The sequence below is a fragment of the Haliaeetus albicilla genome, chromosome 13, assembly GCF_947461875.1.
Source record: "Haliaeetus albicilla chromosome 13, bHalAlb1.1, whole genome shotgun sequence".
Classification (NCBI taxonomy): Eukaryota; Metazoa; Chordata; class Aves; order Accipitriformes; family Accipitridae; genus Haliaeetus; species Haliaeetus albicilla.
In genome coordinates, this window is record NC_091495.1 from 39,980,755 (window position 1) to 39,999,013 (window position 18,259).

At 43.9% G+C, this 18,259-nt stretch overlaps 1 long non-coding RNA gene across 2 annotated transcripts; it reads right to left on the reverse strand.

The window, feature by feature from the left end:
- Positions 1-8,930: 8,930 nt before the first annotated feature.
- Positions 8,931-17,898, reverse strand: LOC138688713 (uncharacterized). 2 transcript variants are annotated; one of them, XR_011327593.1, is made up of 5 exons: positions 15,889-17,898; positions 15,024-15,257; positions 11,762-13,645; positions 11,343-11,654; positions 8,931-10,392 (listed from the first exon to the last, which is right to left on the reverse strand). It is a non-coding gene; the product is annotated as an uncharacterized lncRNA (long non-coding RNA). The 2 variants fall into 2 exon arrangements; XR_011327592.1 differs by having other exon boundaries at positions 8,931-11,654.
- Between the last annotated feature and the right edge of the window lie 361 nt (positions 17,899-18,259).

Here is an 18,259-nt window from a genome sequence, read left to right on the forward strand (position 1 = left end):
ATAAACTCCCTTGAACAGCTCATGCCTGACATTTTCTAGCAGATTTGCTAATTAACAAGGGGCAAGGCTATTTACTATGCAGGGTTTATTTCTGTTGTTTCATTATTGACATGTTATCTGCTTGCCATAGTGAAGCATCTTTCAGAAGTGCAATTAAAATACATGCGTTGACTTGCCCTTCTTTCTCTTTCCTAGAAGAATTATCCTGCTGTCTAGTGTTTTCCTGCTGCTTATACATGCCACTCACAGTTCTTGCAGAAGGGAAGATCAAATCCATCCAGAAACAAAACAAATCCATATTGCATTCTGGCAGCATGGATTTATTCCATCAAATACTTCTATGTCAACACTCAAGCCCACATGAGACCCTGCTTCAGTCTGAGTTGTCCAGGGCATCTTGGCCGTATTTGAAGTTTCTGATGGACAAGATTAAGCTTTTCACTAGAGATTGAAGTGCCCATAATGTGTAGGGAAGCATGATGCAGTCACTGTTTGGACTAGAGAGTCTGGGACCTTGAGGTCTTCATTTTTACCTTAGCATAAACTAAGAGCTACGTGTTTTAGCTACACTTTGTAATTAGGAATACACTACAGCTCAAACAAATACAATTACTATACTGTACTGTATTACATTACCTGTCCTGTCTTCAGTGTTAACAGGTTTTTCCAGAAGGGTAGACATTGCTGAGTCTCTTGCAGAGATCAAGGACTATGCATCTCCTGAAATTATTTCTGAAGAAATTACATGCTCTGAGTCTCCAGAACACTCAAAACAGCGTAGTGCTTCCTATTTTGACAAGGAGAAGAGCTGCAGTTGCACAAATAACCTTTGAAAAATGGTCCAATAATGAATTAGCCTGGATTTACTCCCGTATACTGCATTTGACCTCAGTTTGCAGGTAGAAGACAGAAGATAACTAAACCACTTAACAGCATCTGGATACACAGCACTACTCGAGATAAACATGACAACAGAATGCTTCCTGTTTGCCTCAATAAAATTAATTCATTCAGAATGCTTCCTGTTTGCCTCAATAAAATTAATTCATTCCTTACCTAATAAGCTAGGAAACAGTCCTATCTCAAGCCTTATCCCTTGGAGTGCTGACTGAAAAGTTTCTGTTGCTCCACATATCATTAACCTAAGTATATAAAGCCCTTTCCTGGGGGGAAGAAGCCTTTGTTTGCTGAGAAGTAGCAGAAACAGCCAGAAAAGATCAATTTTACACTTCAAGATTTATAAATGATTTAAAGAAATCCTTCCTGAAGGCCATGTCAAATAAAGACATCAACTAAGTCAGTTGAAGCAAGCCGCGAACTAAAAATAGTCTGCTTTATGAATTGATGTATTTATCCGAGTGTTCAACTGTTACTGCAGGTGCCAAATATGACATTCACTTTCATGAGGAAAAAAATAATCAAGACTGCCGTTCCATTCACTGTTTTGAGCAATACTGTAGCAGCCTATTTTATGTATAATGCATTTTTTTATTGGCTACTGAAAGAGATCTGGTCCTTCAAGTCTCAAGTGAGAAAAATACTATTGATGCTTGCATTTTGAACAGTACATGCCTCAAGCCAAGTACCTAATTCTATAACCAATGCCCAAGTTAAGGGAGATCAGTGTTCAGATATAGAAAACATCTACACCTGACTTCAGCCGAGTTTCTTTGCAGATCCGTGAAGGTAGGTACCCAAACACAGATAGGTTGCTAGTGTTAATTTACTACTTTCTTCTTACACTGGGACCTCATTTGAGAGCCAAGACCAGCACCTACACATGAACATTTTGTTTGACTCACCATATGCAAACTGAGAGAAACACCTCATCCATCCTTTGCATCAGTATGATCAGGAAACCAAAATGATGGATGATCCAGAAATAAAAACAACATCATTTATCAGCTTGCCCCAAGCCTGATATTTTTTGCTTTTTCCATAGGTACTAATCTTTCCTGACAAGAAGCTTTTGATCAACTGCTTAGACAACAGAAAGCCCTAATTTGCACTGCCAGCAGTAAAGCTGTCTCTTCTGGAGGGCCAACACTTCCAAACACTCCTGTATGATATCCTTGCTGAGATGGTGATAAAGGAAGGGCTGGCTTGTGAAATTCCCCTAGCTTGCCTTGCTGAAGAGCCATATCCATCAGTTGTCATCACAGCTGTGGCTTTTTACTTTGAACCAGAGTGTTAAGCATGTTTAAAGATTGAAATCAATGCAAATTATCCTTCTAGCACAAAATAAAACAAGTTACTTTTAAGCAAAGTCCCCTAGAACAGTGTGCATAAACAGAGCAGGTGGGAGAATAATTTGGATCCTGTAAACAAAATACAATTTACCACCAGTTCCTCCACTGATGCCTACTGATCTGATACTATCTCAGACCACCCTGCCAAGCTGAAGTGCAGCAGATAGTTGTCATTACAGCAAAGCAATCCTTGAGCTCTTGGCATCCAGAAAGACAATCTCACCTTTCCCCCTACCAAAAAAAGGACTTGAAACAGATTTATTATGCAGACTCCTGAAGATGATCTTAAACTAAAGAAATGGAATAAATCTCTGAATAGAGAGGTTGCTTTTGTGTGCCAAGCATCTGTTTAGGGATTTTTTTTTATTTTTTTTTTAGATGACTACTAGTCTCAAGCAGGACCCATTTTAGATCACACTGTGAATAACCACCCCTATCTCCCATGGCTGCTTTTTAATATCTCTCCAGGATATTGAGCAGGAAGCCATTCCAATTGCTTCTGCAGTAAGTTACTGTAGGAAGATTCAGAGCAGGTAAAAAGAAAGCATTGCCAGATAATTCAAAGCAATTTTGTTTAACCTTCAGGGTGTCTCACCTGAGGTGAGTACCAGGGGCCAAGAACATAAGGCATCTTCACAAAGGTATCAGCAGTCTTAAACTTCACAGCTGCTCTGTCAGGGCAATAGCAAGCCAAAGCTCTAGGAAAGTTTGGATTCAGTCTCAAACCCAGTGACTTTATGCTTACTCAGTTCTTGCTTTGTCACCCCCTCATTTACTGAAGCCTGATCAGACACTACTGTGGTTTCATTAGCACATCTTCAGAGGCTTACAGCTCCCACCACTGGGGCACAGCAAGTCTCCATTTGCAGGCTGATAGCCCACAGCAGCACAGATGAGTTAAAGCCAACCTCCTTCTCAATAAGCTGCACCATGCACACATGCAAGACACCATCTCTCAGCCAAAAGGGCAGAAGCTCATTAAAATATGCTAACAACGTCTTCTTACTTCACCTTTAATCTAGGAAGGAAGTTGCTTCTATTTTCTTAGTTTCCCTTAGAGTCGGTCACTCCTGCCTGGGAAAGTATTTGATTGATTATTGTATCTTTCTTCCACCACCTTTTAATTTCTTAATGTTTGATTTCTGTCTTGGTAAAGAGAGAAAAAGCCAAGTTAAAACAGACAGCAAGCATTTCCCCAGTGACCTGTGAAAGAAAGCTTAATTAACACTTGGAAATCCCTCACATATCTCAAAATTGCTCAGCACTTGTGGATAGGCTGCTGCTCACAGCTGCCTTAAACGCAGGCTTGTGAGTTGATTATTACAGCTGAATTTAGTATTAATGTGTCTGTTAATAACAGCATCCCAATATCCATTGTAACCAAGCTAGCATTGTCAGCACATTTACTAAAATAAAGACAGAAGTCTCTAGGTCTTGCTGTGAAATCAGAAGTGGTATTGATCATTTTTTTGGTGCTTAAGAAGGCCATAGCCCCAGCATTTAGCAGGACAAGTTATTCCTCAAGATCATAAGCCCATAGCTCCATTATCCTCTCTTCTCCTGCTACAAAAATCAGAGATGACCATTAGCCAATGCCCAGGCATTGCTGAAATGGTGGCTGCTGCTCGTTTCCAAGCTTTTCCCTTGGTGACAACCCACAAAGTTATGAATGTCACCAAGCTAGAGATCAGGCTAAACATTTCAAACTAGACTTCAAAATGTGCACTATAGAAATTAGCCACAGATTACCCAGAGACGCTACCTCACCCAAACACGCCAAGGCACAAAGGCAGCTGCTTCCTTCCCAGCAAAACCCTCAGGGATGCTTCACAATTAGCTGCCTCCTAAATTGCACAGCACTGCCTAAAAATCCAGCCTGCTTTAAGGCATTGCAGCTATTCTCAGGCAACAAACACAGATAATCACCTTAGAAAAGCTTGTAACACACTTACAGATTGTGCAGCACCCCCAAACCCTCCAAGCTTCTGAGACCAGAGAAACAAAAAAGCTCCTACTGATTATTTAATCCGAGGGGGATTAAATACCCCAAGAGCAAAGTGTGGCTGAGCAAGATTGGCCAGGAGGGAGGGCACTGGGGAGGTAGGGCTGGGCAAGGATAAATGCAGGTGCTAATGTAGGATGGGCCAGATCTATCTGGGTTGGAGCAAAACCCCCAGCTGCTAAAAATTGGTATCCTTTGTTTGAAGATGGGATTGCAGTTTTTGTACTGAAAGGGTTATCAAAAGTAAACCATAAAGAATATCAAACCCTTTATGTGAATGCTTTTAAATTGCTTTAAAATACAAATGTCCTTGATATGCCTTAGTTGGAGTCAAAATTTAAATTATTATCCTGGAGCCGGGTTTTTTTCAAGGTCAGAAGCCCATTTATGATCTGAACCTCCTCAGAAGTGAGCTTTGTTCTCTTCTCCATCTCTAATCACCTTTTTCTAAGCTTTCATGGCTCAGTCAAAACACATTGTATTTTAAGCCAGACTAAACAAGAGAGGGGATAGAAAAAGCTACATTCAGGAAGTGGCATTCATACAAATAAATAAACAGAGGAGACTGCAGCTGACTTTCTGTTTTATTTCTTTTTGATTAGTTTAGAAAACAAAATAAATGCAGTATGTACAAAGCAATACAGGCTTTGTAAATCTCCTTTCATTCCAATGGTGTGGCAAAGTGTGTCACATTTTTCCTTTATTATACTGCTTCCTCATGGACTTAAAACTTGGATACAATAAACAAATCCACTCAGAACTGAAAGCTGAACCTTGGCAGACAGGAAAGATCAGTTTAATATTAAAATAAAGGATTTTGGCTTGCTGCATAAAGAGCGGTCCAGACAGAATAGGAATGAACGTGTCTTTAGCCTGATTTGCACTTCCACAGTCCTGAAACGAAATGTTTTCAAAGTTGCATTTTCCAGATGATTAATATAGTTGTACAGAGTTAATTGATCATGGGATAGATATCCAAGGCTTCTCCATGGAATTAGGAAGAATCTGAGCCTCTAAAGACACTGAAATTCAACTGAAAGTCACCTGGAATAATAAAATAAGTGCAAGGAGCACCTGAGGCTTTCTGGCAAACTTCACATTACTGTTCATGGGGTGGCTGATGTGCTTTTATGCTGACTCAATAGTACATTAAAAGCCCACCAAGGACTAGATTTGGGGTTTTTGTCTCGAACAGCCAAAGAAGTGCATCCGCATATGCAGCACCCAGCTCTCTGCATCTCTTCTGCTTTTCAAGTCCTGTTCATTTCTCCTTTTTGTCTCCAGAAGAAGGTTATGAGCCTCATCCGCCTTGTCAGTGACGATTTTGCTATGGCCCCAAATTATCAGGGATAAATGCATTTCTTAGAAAGTCCCTGGGCTCTCATTCTAGCTTTCCAGTTGAATTTGTGTGGGTTGAAATCAGGTTCTTCAGATTATTCTAATTTCTGGTCTTTCTCCATCTGTGACTTGCAGATTTGTCCGTCATAAAATGGCAGTGGGGCGATGAACGGTATTAATAGAAGCAAATGATTTTACAAGCTTCAAAAAATGCCATAAATCTAACCCTTAGAGCTAAATTTTCATAGCAGAGTGCAGTTACAGCTGGGAAAGCGACTGTAAAAATGAACCCTTTTTCCTCAATAGATTTGCTCATGGAGGATGAAATTAGCACCTCCAGACCAGTATCTCTCAACAGAGAGCTTGAGTGAGGTTTTGTAATTTGCGGTCCTTAAACAGCGGCCAGGCTCCCGCTCATCCCTTTTCCACGGCCCCTGTTGTTACTGGGCTCATGTTGTGGCTGGTGCTCTGCAAGCACAGTCCAACCTCTGGCCAAACTCGTCACCACGAACACAGACCCACAAACAAGCTCCTGACGGTGCAAGCTTACTGCACGCCAGTCCATGTGGGTTTTCTTACCCTCTGGTGCCTTGTGCTAAAAGAGAAGCAATTTACTTCTCTTTTAGGGTATGCTCCCTCACATTACCATCAGGAAAAGACCCACCGTGGGCAGTTACAGTCCCTGAACACGATCTGAGATGCTGGCAGACTCAGAGAAAGGGCCACATGTAAATTGAGTGGCAGCATGGGTCAGCATACAGATCACTGTTACACAGCACAGAGATTATTCTGTAGATGCTTTAGCAAGAAATAACAGCTGGAATTTTTGTCTCCTGACCAGGAGTGAGACTTTGGTGTCTAACCCTTGATGCTTCCACTTACAACTCAATTTTCAAAATGTCTTGTGTGTACCAAAATACTTCCAACTGCGTTTTATTTGTCTCCTGAATTCAACACACCAGACAAGTCAAGAGCTGTGAAATAAATTGCTGAAACATCCTTGCAGCTTGAAAGCTGTAGCGTTTTTACCTTCCACTTCATTTCATGAAGACAATAAATACTTTCCTATTCCCATCAAGCCTCTGTTGAAAAGCAAGGCTGATGCTCAATTAATCACTAGTGTGATGGTTAGTCGTTGGGAAAACTAACATTTCTCTCCCTCTTACAATCACTGAGACATCAGGGGACAAATGGCTAATTGGGAGGTTTTACCAAATAGTAGAAACCACTAAGTGGCTGGCTGTCAATTAAAACTCTAGTTCCATCTGAAGGTGACGTTGTTAACAAAGCTGGTTTTGAATGGCAAAGAATTTGAACTACCAAATGAAGAAATAGAAATTCAGTAAGAGACTGACTGGGTCAGGAGCCTGGTTTGGAAATCACAGCCTCCCGCAGCCCGGCTACGGCTTCCAACAATTTAACACTGCTGACAGGAGTTTTCTCAGCTCCTGATCCCAAAATGTTTTACAAATATGATGGAGTGCTTGCAGACAGAACAGCTGATGCACAAGAAGGAGATCTGCCTTCCCCAAGGTTAGATAATAAGCAGACGATGTCTAAGCACCAGCAGCAGGTGCCAAGTACTGCTAGGACTTTTCATTACTTCAGGTCGGGCACTGAATTACCCCAGCTACCTGTGTTGAATAAGTGATGTGCTTTTGCTCTTGCATGACTAGCAGAACGTGTACAATGATGCGGCATTCCTGGGAAGGTGCAGGGAAAGGGCTTCAGCACATGCTTTTGCTTTGTTCAAGACTGAGCAAATCTGCATAGGATTTTTGTTTTATTTTGTTGAAAACGCCGTCTTCGAGGTCAGATCACCTTGATGACATTTGCTCTTCCCCCTTGTTTTAGTTATTCTGCAGCTGAGCAGTTCTCTATCAGCCATGAGTCTACTGGGGACCCACGGGTGCTCCCAAATTTGTACACCACCAGTTTGGGATTTGAGACATTTGGAAAAAAAACCCTGAGACGCCATTTACTCCATGTAGGAACTTTCCCCGTTCTGCCACATGCTGACATTTCTCACACTCCAGATTTTCAGCACAGCGTTTTTCTGCCACTTTGCTTCAAAAGAGCCCATATTCCAGTGGCATGAAATGCAGATGGTTTGTGAAGCTTTGTGATCGGAAGAGCACAGAAAACAGCACAGCAAACCCTGCTGTCAACTGACGTAGCAACAGGGGACAAGTGGGAAACCTGCGTTGCCTTCAGAAACATCCCGTTCAGTGTCATCTGCTCCCCCGATTGCAGGGAAGCGTGGCTCCACCATGATCTGCTTGTTTTCTGGCTTTACAAAAAAAAGCAGCATAGCAAGCTGCAGTTTGACCTTGAAGATCTTACTGTGGTTGGGACCGAGGTAAACAGTTACTTTGATTGAACGTCAGTCTTTCCCATTAGATTTCCCAAGCGAGGTACGCCTGGACTAAGCAGTTCTTTTCTATAGAGTTCAAGGTGCCTCTGACCCAGCCTTCTTTCTTAGAAAATCAGAGATATTTTTGCACATAAGGGAAAATCAAGGAACACAAAGCCTGACACAAACACTTTCTAATCTCTTTATTTCTATACCAGTTGGAATCCATTGCCTGCAGAAAACAGACCGGTAAGAGGCTCCTTTCTGTTGGAAGCCTAAAACACAAAGCTGCAGATGAACAGGTTTCATACATTTTCTCTTTTTTTGTGTGTGATATGGAAAAAACAGATGCAGGCTCCAAAGTACAGATCACATTTTTCATGATAGGTATGAACTCACTGCACTTATACTCACTTTCTGTTCCTGACAGTAATCCCTGTATTTTCAACAACCAGAGCCAAAATTAGATTGTATATTTTGCAAACACATTTACTTTTTCATGCTTTATATGCTCCCCATGCTGATAACTGAATCCAATTTGCATTAATATTTATGAAAAATCTCTTACTGATGTCAGAAGTACCTGGACCAAGCACAGGGTTTCTTGACAAGAGGTTTGCATTTTTGTATTATCCTTTGCAAATATGTGACCTAAATAATATGAAGTGTGTTATAGCGTTTACACCACATCGTACACCAGTAGAAGTATAGGATTCCTGTGTGCAACTGCACATACATGAGCCTATATAATGAAAAGGAATTAAAATGTGAATATCAATTCTGGTGATTAACATTTAGTAGCAAATAAAAATTTAGATTACCAAAGGATATGGAATCTAACGTGTGAAGTTGACAGTTAATTTAAGTTGGCAAATAGCTGTGTGAGAACTGGAACTGGCATTTGCATACAATCTTTTACCTTGACTTGTTTTTTTTACGTTCTTACTAGGCAAGAATCTATGAAGCAAAATTCAAAAACAGAAAAGCATTTAGGAGCAACTTTAATGCTTTATTTTAAACAGGTTTTATAATAATAAAAAATAAAACACATTTTGAATAGAAAATTTGAAATGTTTCACCCTGAATGTTTTACCCTTATTCATTTGTTTTTATCTACATGGGCTTTCAGAGAAGCTGAGGTTTCTGGGAGTAAGCAGCTCTCCAGAATAACCACTGAATACAGACATGACGTCTGAAAAGAAAACATCCCATAAAAATCCCTGTGTAATTTTTTAAAAACATATTTTAAGCAGGAAATGTGAGCTTTAAGTCAAACTAGACTATTTTAAAACTCAGTGGATGCAACCAGCCACAGCAAACGGCTCTGTGTGCAGAGCTGCATCCACTGCAGTGCTCAGGAGTGGCAGGAAAATCTCCCCCATGAATATTTCCTTTGGGCCACGAAAGAGGAGAGCGGGTGGCTGTGTTGGCAGGTCACGCCATCCCCCAGCAGCTATGGTTCATATCGCTGTGCGGCACCCAGCCGGCCAACACTCACACCTAGCGAAGGAGGGACCCGCTACCAATACCCCAGGGCAATCCCTGCACCTCGTCCTGCCGGGCGAGTCGGTGGTAATTCCCAAACTCAGCCGGCTCGGGCGCGTGGTTTCTGCCTCCCGTGGAAGTGAGGGCGGGAGGAGGCTTGAGTGCCTGATCAATATTCTTAGTCATAGCTGGGTTATTGAATTATCTGGGGATGGGCTTGTTTTAAACCAGATTTTTCAACTCAGGCTATTAAAAAGCTTTTCCTATAAATATCCCTGCTGTATATCAAGACCCAGGGGAGGGTCCCTGCACTCTCATAATCTAATTTGTGGGAGTGGGAGTTCAGCAAAGAAATGCATCTGAGCAGGAAGCTTTTCAGCCTGAAAGCCACCTTGACCCCCCCCTACACTCCAAAGTCTCCATTTAGCCCCAGCCTGCTGAGGAGGTGCCTCCTTTTCCAGCCTCCTCCGGGCCAGGCGCCTCTGGTGAGCCATGAGAGCTCCATCTCCCCTCGGGAATGTGGCCCCCAGTACACGGTTGCCTGGAAGGCTGTCAAGAGCCACTTTGGCTAATTGCAATCCTGGCTTAAAAGCATCAAGGGTGCAAAGCAACAGCAGCCTAATGCAGGACCAAAGGTTAATGCACAATTACACGAAAGCATTTAATCTGACGGAAAACGAAAGGCGCATTTATTTATTTATTTGCTTGGGTTTGTCCCTTTAAAAGGAAAAATCTGCTCCACGACCAAGGAACAGCGCATTAAAAAGGAAACACCCCCTTCTCCTGAGCTCCTGTGTTCCCTGGCAGATGCCTCTGCTGTTTCTGCAGTGTCCTTGGTGGCATCACGGCCGTGTCTCCCGTCGCAGGGCGCGCTGATGCAGCCCCGAGCAGACATTGCCTCACCGGGCTCTGCCCCGAGCTCAGGGGATCCCTGCGGAGCCCAGGGCTCCCGTCAGGATCTGTCTCTGGATAGCCTATAAAAAAAAAGCAAATGGCAATCAGCTACCAGGCTGCAGCACAGAGGAGACTGAACTATTTTGATTAATGAGAGCTGATGCACATCCAAGCCCCACTTTCTCACCAAGTGATGCACAGTAAAGAAAACTCCCTGCCAACGACATGTCGGGGCAGGAGGGGGAATGAGAATAATACATCAACTCAGCAGCAAAGCTCAGAAAGGGCAGCATGCGTAAAGAGCAGGCGAGACCTTTAATAACAGAAATGTTTTCCTGTGCGGGAGGCTTTTGCTTTCGTGACAGCCCATGCCAGGAAGGCAGCAGGGAGCCGAGGGAAGTTTGTTGCGGGGTGAGGTCTGATGGATGATGAACGATGCTGGCTGCAGCCAGCGGCTCTTTTGGGGACCTGCCACCAGGCTGGGCAGTGACGTCTGAGCTGCAGCTTCTAAGTAGCAGCTTGGCTGCTGCTCTTAACGAGTTTACGGGCGTAGAGCCTGATCTAAAACTTAAGACTCACCGAGACTGGCAGCTCACAGAAATTGGTCCATGTGGGCTTGATTTTCCCCTGACATAAAACTGGGAAGTCCTTGGAACTGTAATAGATTTGCAAACCAAAGCTGATTTGCACCAGCTAAGCATCTGCTCCCTCAGGCAGGTCTGCCTTCAGAGGAACCGGGCAAATTTATGCTTTCAGGGAATCTGACCCTAAATACATAGGGGTCCCTGAGGTGGCCGTCATCCCCTGGTATCAGGGCACTGGTCTGTCTCCTGCATTCATCTTAAAATCTTACCTGCTGTGCCCATCTGCTCCGGATATCAAGATCAATATTGTCAGTGAATAGCATTGAGATTTGCACACAAAAACATGCAGTCAATCAAAAAGTTTGTAGAATTAGTTTTTCTCCACCCCTTGTCTGTTAAGTGCCCAGAGGGTGTTAGCGATGGCTAAAAGCACTGACCTCTCACTTCTGCACAGCTGTTGTTATAATGTGAGTAGCCTTATTCATCTCCCAAAGGGCCAGAGAGTGTATCGCATCAAGGCACTGCCTCAGCAGCGCTGGGCAGGGGAGCTCCAAGAGTCAGAGGTGGGAAGAACGGCTTTCTCAGACCCTCTGGTTATCAATTATTTAGTAAAAGATGAGGACCCAGCAGTACAGCCAGGGCAAATCTTGTCTGGTGAAAAAAGCCGTGAAGTTTGAAGAAAGAAAAACTCCACGTGGTGCTCAGCACATGGTGGAAAAGGAGATGCAGATGGTCCAACGCAAGCCAGGCTGCAAAAGAGAGACAGAAACACTCTGTTGCCTTGACTTCAATCTTGTGCCTGTTTCATCCTCTCCCCTAAATTACCGGTCATTGATTTGTGCCCCTGTGCACTTACAGGCAGACAAAGTTTATCTGAGCTGGTGCCAGCCCTGGAGCCTTCTTGCAGCTGGGTTTTTCGTTGTGGTCAGCACGCTGCGGATGACTAAGACATTTCTGATTAATGGGAGGAGGTAGAGTCTGCTCAAGAAAGCAATAAAACACTGAGCCAGGAAAGCAAGTTTTGGCCTGACACATGCTGTAATATTTCGAGCGGTGATAATCTACAGGAATGAGATATACTGTAAACCTGCGATGGGCTATGTAGGGAACTCATTATAAAAGCAAGTAGGATTCAACGCCTTCCAGGGCATCTGGGGTCCAAAACTGCCTAGTGCATTTCTCGTTCTGGTAACTCTCTAAGGAGAGAATGAATGTTACCCGCATTTTACAGGCTTTATCCCAAAGAACACATTGAGCAGAACAGAGAATGAAACCTCAGTCTCCTAACCAGAGCTTGGTGTCCTAAAGACTGAGCCATCCATCTTTCGACAGGTGCCTGCAGAGAAAGCAGAAGGTGAGCAAGCTGTGAGCAAACTTTACATCCTTTCCTGCATCTCCTTTGGCCCTTCACATCCAAAACATGAGCAGCGCATCACGGGGTGGGAAGATGCCTTCCCAGACACAAGGTCTGATACATCAGCTGCATCCCCTGGTGAGCAGGGCCACCAAAGCCCGCAGGGTGAGCAGGGACTGGCACCGAGGCCGAGGGTCTGCAGGATGGGGTACAACATTCCCCATTCCCCATTTTGTGACTGATGTACCAGAGCTAAACCAGAGCTGCCTTCAGGCAAAACGCAAGCACTTAGTGGCTCAAAGTCCACGGGGTCCCGATCCTCATTTACAGTAATGTCATCTTACACCTGCCATTGCATCTGACTACTTTAAAGATCTTGTCAGAAATAAGAAAAACCCAATAGATACCGTTCGTACATACATATCTCATCCTATCTTTTCCCCGTATCTGAAATGAGTATTACCCAGCTAAAAGCCAAAGGTTGAATTCCCCTTGAAGATCTTGGCAGGTACCCTGCTTGCCATTAGTGAAACATCGCTTTTACCAATAGATTTCTCATCAAGACCCTCCCTGCAATGCCATATCGATCGCTGAGCAGGCGGAGGGGGCCGGGGAGCACCTGCGCTCCTCGTCTCGGTCCCCGCGGCCACGGAGCCTTTATTAGGATGTATGGGGGAGGCTGTTGATAAGTGATGTGCAGGAGCCAGGCAGGCCCTTGGCTGTTTGCACCGGGCGTCAATAAAGCTGTTTTAGCAGCACAGCTGCCATCTCCCCGGACGGTGACTGCCAAGCGGCGAGGCTGTTTCTGGCGGGGGGAAAAGGGAGAGATCAGCTGGGCTTTTTTCCTCTGAGGTGCTGTCAGTGGGTCATTTTCTATCAGGGCACAAGGCTCGGGGCACACAGGGTGGTATTTCCCAACAGGCAGTCACTGAAACAAAGGAGGGTCCTGCAGTTTCAGATGAAAGAAGGAACTGAGCCAGTTTGCTTTTAAAAAAAAAAAAAAACAAAAAACCACACTTCTGTGGATAGTCTTTCTGGAGGTGCAAAAGATAACAGCAGAGCCATTACACATGCACCGAAACGTGCAAGCCACCAACATCCGCCAATGGGAACAGACTGCCCGCTATCTACCACAGACTGTGATTTCATTTGTCTTTATTTTTAGGCTCTCAGTTTGAAACAACTCTGAGAGAGATGACCGCTGGAAGGAGAGCACTTGGGGTTTTCTAAAATGCAGACCTCTTAATAGCCACAAAAGGTACCCACCCCATCTTAGCAGCCACCTTAGCCCTGGACCAGACCCAGATAAAAAACACGATGCTGGACATCTCCTTTAATATCCCAGCTCCTCTCTGAGCCCCCGGGGCACCCAGCACTGCTCCATGTCTGAAAAAAAAAACCCAAAATGAATCAACGAGGAAGAACAGGGTGACTCTGTCATCTATATATAGCCCATAAGTGGTGCCAAGCCAAATGTAGGTTACTATAACATGTGAATCATCCTGCTTTCAAGAGCAAGGTTGAAAATAAGGGATGTGAGAAGGGGGTGGGGGTAGAAGTGGTTATAAAATCCTGCCTTGATTGACTACAAGTTGTGGTTTGCCAACAGCCTCTAGACAGGAGTATGTAGCATGCAATGCGCCTCTTCCCACTATGTTGGAGAGAATCTGCCTGTAATTCCCAAGCAATGTGCCAGCAAAGTACTGTAAATATGCCAGCACTGACAAAAGAAATCTGAACAGCTTAGCTGGTTGAAGATCTGTGGCTGATTCCCCGTAAAACAGATGGAAGTGTTTCCTAACGGGCAGGGCACGAGACTTGTAAAGCTCATTTCTTTCCTAATTCTCATTCTTCTCTTAGCTCCAATCTCTGTGTCTGTGAAAGGGGTTTAAAGATAGTGACCCCCCCCTTTTAAAATCTCTTTGAGACTGAGTAATGAAAAATGCAATAGGAGGAGGTAAGTGCCACGAGTAGTTAGTGTCAGTGGGTACCAGCAATGCTAAGAAACAGATCCAGAAATTACAAATAACTTGGTATTTTAGCTTAAATGCACCCCAGTGCAAAGGGGCAGCATCCGCTGGGGTCCTCGTGCAGGTCTCAATGCCACGATGTGATGCATTAGGGAGTCCATTCTCTTATGGATGTTTTATGACCCATGTGCAAATGAGGTGATGCAGTGGGTTGCTGTGACTGTTACCGGGAGTCTGGGGCTAGCAGTCCGTGCTCGTGGTGCTTTTTTAATTGGCATAGTCAGTAATACATAAATGTGTGTGCCTTCTCCCTGCTCCTCTAAGTGTGACATTTTTCACACTTAGCAATAGCAGAAAGGTCCCCTGAGCTTTGAGCACCGCTATAAAGGTAGGAGAGAAAGACAGCATACAGGGTTAGCAAAAATAGTGGCAATAAACAGAGAGGAGAGTTTCTTATAGGGAGGCAGGAAGGAAGGGAAGAAATTTTAGTGCTAATGCGCCAGAGCAATACAGCATAGAAGCAGAAGAAAAGAAAAAGGTCGCTGCATGAGCAAGTAATATCCCCTGCCAGAAGCATCACTGACCTTTCAGAGAGGTAACCCAGAAAGGTCTGCGCCTTTCCTGCAAGAAAACAACCACTGTAAAGAAACCGAGAGGCAGAAACTAGGACACAAGTTTCCCCTTCGGTAACACGTTGTACGCGGAGGAGAAAGGGTAGAGCAGAGCCTCGCTAACACGCGGGGGCCACCCAGCTCCCGGTGCCATGCGGTCCCCATCGCATCCCTCCCACTCACCGCGCTGCTGAGTGCTCTCTCCTGCTTCTGCAGTGCAGAGATCTCCGCATCCCATGGTCGCTTCATTGCCTGGGGTTGGTACACGGCCACGTCACTCGCTCAGGGTATGTTGGAGTGTGTCCCACAAAGCGTCGCTGATGTAAAGCTCTTCCCCTGGATTTTGGGATGGTTTGTCGCCGGAGTCTCCCTAACACAGAACTGAAGGGACGTGCCAGGAGGAAGGACAGGCTGTATCTGGGAGAAAAGAAAAAAAGGGAACACATTTGGGTTGAAACCCTCCTCTGGAAGTAAGGGTTAGCTCATACTTTTATATCATGGCCCAGTTTCAGGAGCACTGTTGAAGCAAGCTACTCTTAGAGGCAGTGAAAGAGATTTTTGCTCCTTGGGGGACTCAGAACGTAGGACTGCTGCAAACCTTGTGGCTTTTGGCATTTTCCTTGACAGCTACCCAACAGCTTTCCATGCTCCAACATTTAGGGATCAACCACCCACTCTAAGGTAATTCTATTCCTGCTTACATCAAGGAAGGTATGCCGTTACCGTTGCCAGGTCCAAGGACTTAATTAGCATTTGCTCTGCAAAACTGAAGTCATCTAACACAGCTGGTGCTACATCTGAACTATCACTAATCCTATCTCATGCTTTGGTCTTTAGGGTCATTGCAGAACGGGACTGTAAAATGCTAATGGTTAGAAACCTGACAGGAACCATCAATAGAAAGGCAAAAGGTCTGAGGAGTCTGATTCAGCCACCAGAAAAAAAAGACCTGTATTGTTATTTGTGTTGCCTGCTTTTTCCTGGACTACTTTAGCCTTTAATTATTTGTCTCACACATTAATTTTTGCACGTATTAATAGCAGCTCACCAATCCAGCATGATCTTCCTCTGTGTTTGGAAGACTCTGCATGTCGTAGTAAGTGCCTTTTCCCCAGTGGGGTTGTCTGAGGAAGGGAGGAAGAAATGCAATCTTGTGGTCTGCAATGCACTAGCATAGTAATAAAAGCTCTTTGGGGCACATTGTGTGCACGAGAGACCAGCACTCAGTACCTGTTTTTCAATTTCTTTTTTTTTTTTAAATCTTTTCAGCCCTATTTGTGTAGTCCTTCCATAAATAAGTAGGAACTGTTGCTTGCTAGCATACAGTCCCTTGAGCAAAGGTACAAACGATTAGCATCTGAGTTTGTTTTTTCTAAAATTATATTAAATTAAAGTTCTGAAGAATTCAATATAACAAAAAAAAGCCTGTTCCTCATAATATTCTCATGAAACTCTATGCCCATTTTTCTTTTGAAAAAATCATTAGCCCTACACAGTACACAGCAAAATTTAATGTAATGAAATGTTTGCCATAGAAACAAAATAGTCTGGAATACGAATGGTAAATATTCATGGAAAGTTGCTAGCCATGAAATATTTGGTGGAAAATATACAGTGACCATTAATAAATTTATACCCAAGGAATACAAATCAAGGCAAGTAGTAAGTATTTGTGCAGTCTAGCTGCAAGTAGTTCATGATACAGACACACAGCTCTTTCTCTCCAAGTCTTGTTACCGGAGAAGAATTATTCCATATCTATAAATATCTGGCAATACCCAGCCAGCACAGGCGGCAGTACCACAAAGGTGTTACAATACAACCACTCTGAAGAGTTTAACATCACTGTGCATGGGAAAATTATGTTTCCAGTCTAAGGACTGCTATAATGAATCATGACTAGTGCTGCATCAGAGATTTCCAGCCCCAAGAGCATCCCCATCTGCCACCTGAGCCAGAGGGAAGGCTCCTCTCCCTTGATCCTTCAATAGCGTGAATCCTCGGGGGACCGCGCATAGAGAAAGCGGCACAACCAGCACCGCCAGAAGGGCACAAACCGATGAGTACTTGCAATCACACAAGCTGATTTTACTAGTTCCCTCCTCACAGCTGTTATTACTACCTCCTCCCTGACATTGCGTACCCTCTACAGGGCACCTCTTCATTTTTATTTTTATTATTCCAGCTCTGATCATCTTTGTTGCTGGATTTCAATGCACACACACACAAAAAAATACTTAGCCGTATCAGCCTAATGATACTGCCAGGTAGATGGAGCATCCCTCCTTTGTCAGGATGTGAAAAAAATTAGGCCACACATTTCCCAGTCCCCACAAGCTTCTAAAGAACAAGGTTTTTCTGTAGATAAGATGCATAAAATAACTGCATAGTAGCTCCTATGTCTAGTCCTCAGAGTTTAAAACTTAATGTCTTTAAAATAAAAAAATCTATTTTTGTATCTGTCTTTCAGAACATGTTCTCTGCATTACATATAAATGCTATCCATTAACATTAATTATGATTCAAGCCCATTATCACTTAGACATCCATTATCATCCAGAACATCCTCCACACCACTCTTCTCTCTGTCTTCTGATTCACACATGTCTTTAAGATGTGCAGCAGCACCACTCAGCTGTTCAGTTCAGGAGCTTTTCACAGTTTCTTGAAGATAAAATATATAAAATCCCCTCCTGTAATTAAGAACTTAAGAATATCCTCCCCCGAGCACGCCTCTGCACGTAGCTGCCTTTCTTCTGAAATCAGCGTTTCCCTGTAACTTCCATGTTCACAAGCTGCACATCAAGGATTTCCCAGTTCCTCTCTAGTTTTCTGAAGGTGGAACATAAAAAAAGCCTCGAAAGCAGTCTAGTGGAGCGCACACTGATGAAACGAATGCTTGGACATGTTTAATTCATCAAGCAGTAGCTGAAATTTTGGGGAGGAGAAGCTCCAGCTCAGACTGCCTTGCTGTCTCCCGTGAGTCTGGCTCCAGAGCATTTCAGGCTCAAACCTGCAGAGACACGAATGGAAGAAGGAGAGGAGTGACCCATATATCCATCCATAGTGACAGCAACACTCAAAGCTATAGAAAGGAATCAAGTGCGCTTCTTGCTGTTGGGGGTGTCCCTTGACCTGAACCTTGGTAAAAAGTGCTTTTTTTTTTTAATACTCCCCTCCTACAGATAAAACTTAGTTATTTTTGACGTTAAACATAAATTGCCTTAAAAAGGCCTGAGTCAAAGAGGTGTCTTCAGGTAGGGGGAGTAGGGAACCCAAACCTTTCCAGAAAGCGAGCTCCTCTGACGTGTCGTATGCGGGGAAATAAAAATCATGTATCTCAGCTAAACCTGTTCGGCAAAGCCTCAGGTCAAGGTCCCGCCAGCTCCCGCAGGATGCCATCCTGCTGCCAGAACGCG